We start from the raw sequence: 7,202 nt of genomic DNA on the forward strand, positions 1-7,202 counted from the left end.
CACACGATTCAATGTTTTTTCTATCAAAAATTCAGTATTGTCAAAAACTTTGACATGGACGCAGCAGTGGCCGTAGCACTTGTGTTCGCTTTGGACAATGAACCGCCTCGGCATCGACGGAAATGGTCGAAAGACTGGTTTTTGAAACGGCGAACGTACGGTCACGTCAACCTCCTCAGAGAACTTCGTCTCAAAGAACCAGAGGACTTCTGTAATTTCCTTAGGATGGATGCCCCATCCTTCGATGAATTATTGGACCTTGTCAAGCCATTGATATTGAAAGAAGACACTGTGATGCGTTCATCTATACCACCAAGTGAACGCTTGTCCATCACACTGAGGTATCTGGCATCTGGAAATTCTTTTGAAGACTTGAAATTCCTGACTGCAACGTCTCCGCAAGCCATTGGAAAGATAGTTATTGAAATTTGCGAGGCCATCATCTTTTGTCTGAAGCGTCAACAAACAATAAAGGTGAGTAAACTTTTATTCAAGAAACATTCATATTATGTTTCAAATTTATGAACATAAAAATAAACTGAACATATAGTATTTTAAGTATAAAAATAAATTGAAAATTGAAAATACGCACTGTCTGTGGCAATCTGAGTTCGATATTACAGGATCACGAAATCATGTGCATACTGTACATGAACAATCTTGACATATCAATATTGACACACCTCATCTTGGTATGTCATGAAAGTCAAGCATTGGGATCGAAACTGCTGAAAAATTCCGACATTTCGGTTTGGTCACCACCCGTTTCTGGTCGAGAGAAATGCCTGCCCTGGAAATTGCTCATGAAAGAAGATGTAGATTCAGGCTGAAATGGATAGTTGCCAAGTGAACCCTGGGGGGTACTGCAATGACTACTGGATGGAGTGGAGGTTTCGCAATTTATTTGCACCAAATTTCTGTGCAGCGTGCCACATCGACCTTCAAACAGTATGTCGGTTATGGCTTTCTTTGCAAACAGCGCTTGTCTGGTATCCATATATTTCAATTCATGTGCCCATGTCTTGGCTTGGTTGAGGTACTCGTCATCCGGCTCAGTTAAACGTGCTTTTGCCATGGACAGCAGCTCGGCTTTCTCAAGGGCCCCATACACGTTCAAAAAAGTCATCAAAATTTTGATACAAAGTTTGATCGTGTGTAGGGTGTTTTAGGAGCAGGGTCCTTGGTCATCCAAACAATGTCCAGATCACAATCCCTTACCTTCCAACCATATCCATCTGGACTAGGAGCACTGATGACTGGTTGAAGAGCTCTTTTATGTACTGCAGACTGGTAGTTAGATCGCTTAAAGTGTTCCTTAAGAGCATCCTGAGTTGGAGGTAAGGCCTGTTCAGAAGAGGAACTAAGGCAAAATCTGTTGTATCTAGCCTCATTGATACTTGAAACTTTCTCCCCATACAGTTCACATACAAATTTCTCCATTGTCACAAAAACATCACTATCTGCCTCGAAGTTCTTGCCAACAGCTTGAAAGGCACTGAGGTAGTTGTCATTTTTTGTTACTAGTTTCAGTGCTTTTTCTTTCCCTTTTCCATAGAAAGCACTGGTGGAATCACAGCCAGTAAATGAGTGTAATCCTATGAGGGCTGCAGAGAGGTTAGGTCCTAGGGCATTGGCAATCACTTGAAGGTCTATCATACGGTGCTTGTCCTTGGTGCCAGTGAGGAAGTAAAGCTTTGCTGAGGACATCTTTTCCATGAGACTCAGAGTTATGATGGCAACATCAGTGTCTGGACTACGAATGATGATTTTATCATAGAGTTCATCACAGGCATGCCTAGCATGTAGAAGCAGTCGCATATCAGCCTCCTCATGGTCAGATGTCAGACTGTCCACCTTGGTCACATTCACAACACCACTACAAAGTTTAATCAAATGGCACAATTCTCGGTGTGTCACAAAGATATCTATGTCTCTCCCAGCTACCTCTATGTGAGCATCCTTCCAAGTCTCATAGAGGAAGTCAATCAGAGCTTCTTTATTTTCACCTGATGAAAGGGACTTTTTCCATTGGCTGGGTGTCTTTTGATTGGAACTGTATAAGTGCAGCAACTGGGTTCCACTACCAGCACGTCTTGAGCATTCAGGATTTTTTATGCTGATCTCAGGATAGCGATCTGTCACAAAATCCACTCTCATACAATCATGCTTCCTTGCAAGACAGATAACTTGTTGAAGAACCTGATCAGCAAGTTCCCCTAATGTTTCTGGCACAGATTTGAGGCTCTGGATCAAAGCCATACCATCAATAAGGAGGGCTCCATTATAGCCAGCAGCACAATCCACATAACAGTCTTTGTCAGCCTTGGATTCTAGAGCAGCCAAGAGAGCAGCTTTTCGTGTTTTGGCTAAAGATCCATCAGTACTTGCCAGTGAGAAAGAGATATTCCCAAGAGAATAGGATAATATATCTCGTAGGTCTATGGCACGATTCTGGCTGATAACAAGTAGTCTGGCAAACAGCTTGTGGTCATTTTTCAGGACCACACTCTTTCCCTCTTTTGTCTTTGTAGACTTCTTCATCTGATCTCCAAAGGTGGCAAGCTTCATGGACTTTATCGGTGAGAAAAAGTCAGTCTTTGATAATAGGATTCTATCCTGTACAAAGTCTTTAAGGGCTACTTCCCCTTTATCAAAGGCATTCAGAATGTCCTCCTTCACTTTCTTTGAGGCCACCACACCAGAGCTGATACAGACCAAATCTTCACTGGTTTGGAATGGATTGACCATGCTCTCAACGGTCACCAGCAGAGATTCCACAGACAAGCGGTCCTTGATCATCCTAGTCTTGTCTAACTCTTTATGATCTCGTTCCTCAGGTAAGATACCAGCCATCATCTCGCATTGTCTGGTTATGGCAGCACGTTCAGGATGGGAGAGGATCCACCGTTGGACAGCACCACGATTCAGAGTTATACCAGTTATCCCTCCTTTGGTCTTAGAATCTCGATTGCAGGTCTGTTCAATAGCCTGGTCACATGCTATTGATGAAAACTTGTTGATTTTCTTCCGCTGAATGGTCCAATTGCCTTTTGATGTCATGTCTTGGTGATTAAGCGGATGGCTCTTTGGCAGATTCACCATCTCGACCCAGTAAGCTGGAAGATACCTTGCATAATTTTGACGATCGTAGGCAAAATACCAGGGCATCATCTTCCTAACTGATGCTAGGTGTAGATTCCAGTCTGACTCTCTAGTAGCATGTATAAAAGTTAGCAGAAGTTTGACAAGGTAAATGTATGAGCTCCAAAGTGCAAACGTTGGATTGTTGGCACTCATGTCATCAACATATCTGTTGTATCTGGACAGCAAATCTGAAGTTTTCTCAGATGTAGAGTCAAGTGACAACTCTCGAGAGGAGTAGCATTCCAATAGATCCTCAAACAGTGAATAATAGTCTGATTGTTCATTAACAGGAAGTGACTGAAGAAATGCCTTCAATCGCAAAATCTCCATAGTCTCAAAAAGTAACTTGTGTGCACGGATGCTCCTATTGTACTGGTGCCCAGTCATCACACCATTGATTGAGCCAGTAGCCACAACATTTGACTCAATGAGAATATCCTGCAGCCCAGCTTCCTTGAATCTTTTGCCTATGACTGACAAGAAAGACATTGATGTATGGAACTCTCCCAGCCGTATCACAGTCCGCTGCATGAGATCTTTATCTTTCCATCTAATCTGTTGTGCCTTAGCATATATGGCTTGATCAAACACTAATACAATACAGTAGTGTCAAGCTCCATTTGGTCAGCTATATTAACGCTTCTCCATAGTATAGTGTTCACTGTTGCCATCTCAGTAGGGGAAGCTTCTATGACTGGTAAGTAATACAGTGCTGACTTGGGTAGTGAGCCATCACTGACCACATAGTTAAAACCTGTCCAACCTGGCAATGGTTCATCAGATAAGTTGTGATGAGCAGCATACTTAAGGACAATATAAATAAACTCAATCTTTGTTGCTACATTCAGGACTTGAGAGAATTCCATGTCCAACAGTGGAGTATCTTGATGAAGATCTTGAGGACCCTGTCTTTTAGTTTGGTAGTAATGTTCAAGAACACTAGTCAGAGGCTTCAGTGTCCTGGCACCTTTTTTGATGATGACTGTTCTTGGATTTTCAGTAGATTGTACTCTGCCTTGGACCATGATCCCATTGGTATGATGAGTCGTACCTTTGCCTGAGAGTGTCTCTTCACCAAAATCAATATTGTCCCAAACAAGGACAGTTGGTGATTTTTTAACCATACCTTTTGGAATTTCACTAGCGGCCGCCAACTGGTACTGTGCCAAAGCAGTCTCATACCCCACTGCACTTGAGGGGGATATACAGTGTCCAAATCTACTGATTATGTTCAGCAACTGTGAGGATCCTGTTAAGTGCCTTACTGTTAGTCCTAAGGCTAGTGATTTAGGTGTTGGTCTTCTACCACTTGATGCTAAATAGGCAATGTCTTGGCAAATGGATAGTATTCTAGTGTTTGTGTCATTTTCAACTTTAACTCTATCAGCCAATACAGGGTCATCAGAAGCCCCAACAATCCAGGCAATCAAATTGTACAATTCTACAGGCACCACTTTGTTAGCTTCTGAAATGTTCAAGTCACATGATAAAGGTGGCCATAGTATTTCCATGCCTGTATTACCTTTCAGAGATTGACGGACAATGACACCAGCAGAGTAAAGGGTTCTTTTTTTATCAGTGCTGTAGACTTCATGAGGCTTCTGTGTTTCAGTCTCCTCTAGCCCAGGGGCGATTTCTCAGAGACAACAAGGGAAGCCGAGCTTCCCCTAAAATTCTCTCCCCAAACTGCGGCATCTACGACGTTGAATTCTCATTAAAACAATAACTTGCATAACATATGCCCAAGATTGTATTTATGTTCATAACTATCCTGTAACTTATTTGAGTGATGTCTGACGAACTTGCAGTTCGCTACGAGAATCACCTTTGCTGCCAGGCTGTAACCTTTTTTATTTCAATGGGCTCTATGGACTGGCAGCAGTGTTGCCAGATTGGGCGGTTTTAAGTGCATTTTGGCGGGTTTTGAACATATTTTGGGATGGAAAACGTCAGCAGTATCTGGCAACACTGACTGGCAGCCGGGTATCCGTTGCAGTCTACGAGACAGCTCTGAACAGCCAATTTTGGCTAGTTGTTATTGGTTAAAATCAACAAAATTGTCACTTCCAGGGAAGCCGGGCTTCTCTGGGACTAAACGAGACAGTGGGAGGGACAAGAAGCCGGGCTGATAAAGGATTATTGGAGGTAGTGTTTGAAAGACATGAGGAGGGCAGTACTTCGGCGAGGAACACGGAAGTATGATCAGTCAGTCCCTAGCAGATGTCGAGAAAGTGCAGTCATGTGCCAAAGTGCTGTTCGAATTTCTTTTCATATAAACGTTTCTTCTCATTGATGTCTCTGTACATTACTCTGTAAATAAATGTAAATATTACTCGTTGTGCTCCGTTAACTTTCATCCATTCCATCAGTTTGATCATTCGTGAATTCACTCATTTATTTCATTTGTAGTTCAATTTGTAGGCTAGCTTGAGCCTTATTGGGATCTGCAGTGCTAGCTGCTAACAGAAATTGGTGAAGTCTCTGGAAAGCACAACCAGCTGGTATGACAGGGTCACAGACCATTTTCTGGAAAAGGAGCGGAGGGCAGAATTTGTGTATAAATAGTGTTCATGTTCATGAATCTGAAGTGTGTATATTGTTCAGTAATGTTAAGAGAATGGTGGGCTCTGTGTTATAGGTTATACCTGGGTATAATATTCAAGGTTCTGTGTGTTGCATAGCCTACCTGGTTATAAATTTCCAGACTGTGTTGCAGAAGATGTTCAAGGATGTGTTGCACAGCTGGGTGTTGTGTTAAAGACTCTGTGTTCCATATCAGGGCATGATGTTCAAGGCTCTTCGTTGAATAGCCAGTGATTTTTGGATGTTTGATATTTTTGATTAAGGATATGAGGCACTAGCCTGGCAAGCCAGACTATAACATGAAATGTACAAGCAAAAATACTTTCTGCCACTAGGTAGGGTTGTCTAGTTCACTATGCTAATGGGGCACACCTTTCTATGCTTTGATATCCGGCCTACAGGTTTTACGATGAATGCGTAAAATGGGCTTCCCCTGTTTTAAAAACCAGCAGCCGCCACTGCTCTAGCCCCTCCGGAGTTTGTGAGCCAGTATCAGTCTCAGTCTCTGTTGATGATGAAGTGGAAATTGTGTCAATTTCCACTTCGTCATTCAATAATATGAAATGGTATACTGTGAGAGTTTGACAGCAGCTGTATAATAATATTCAAGGTTCTGTGTGTTGCATAGCCTACCTGGTTATGAATTTCCAGACTGTGTTGCAGAAGATGTTCAAGGATGTGTTGCACAGCTGGGTGTTGTGTTAAAGACTCTGTGTTCCATATCAGGGTATGATGTTCATCTTCAACATCAACATCTTCTGCAACACAGTCTGGAAATTCATAACCAGGTAGGCTATGCAACACACAGAACCTTGAATATTATTATACAGCTGCTGTCAAACTCTCACAGTATACCATTTCACTAACATTCTTTCGAGATGGTTTGTGAAACTGCAGTTGTGGAAAGTCACGACGAAGACAATTTTTTAACTTGTCTGACCTGCAAAGGAAAAATCATATTCATTATAGTTGCTAACTGGTCGGGTATAATGAGATAAGAAAATTTGTCATCTGGTTTTAGAGAACAACCTTTTAGCTTGTGATACCGAAATCAACCCAGCTAATCTTAATTTTTGGTATCCACGGTATTATAATATTTTATCAGGAATGTCTCATCTCAAATTGTTCATTCCAGGAAAAGAAGGTTGATTATTCACATTCAAGATAGAGAATTAAAAGCAAATCTGACTGTCAACACTATTTGGTCATTCTTGAAATAAGGCTACTCATCTCATCTCATTATCTCTAGCCGCTTTATCCTTCTACAGGGTCGCAGGCAAGCTGGAGCCTATCCCAGCTGACTACGGGCGAAAGGCGGGGTACACCCTGGACAAGTCGCCAGGTCATCACAGGGCTGGCACATAGACACAGACAACCATTCACACTCACATTCACACCTACGGTCAATTTAGAGTCACCAGTTAACCTAACCTGCATGTCTTTGGACTGTGGGGGAAACTGGAGCACCCGGAGGA

The sequence above is a fragment of the Neoarius graeffei genome, chromosome 4, assembly GCF_027579695.1.
Source record: "Neoarius graeffei isolate fNeoGra1 chromosome 4, fNeoGra1.pri, whole genome shotgun sequence".
Taxonomy (NCBI): Eukaryota; Metazoa; Chordata; class Actinopteri; order Siluriformes; family Ariidae; genus Neoarius; species Neoarius graeffei.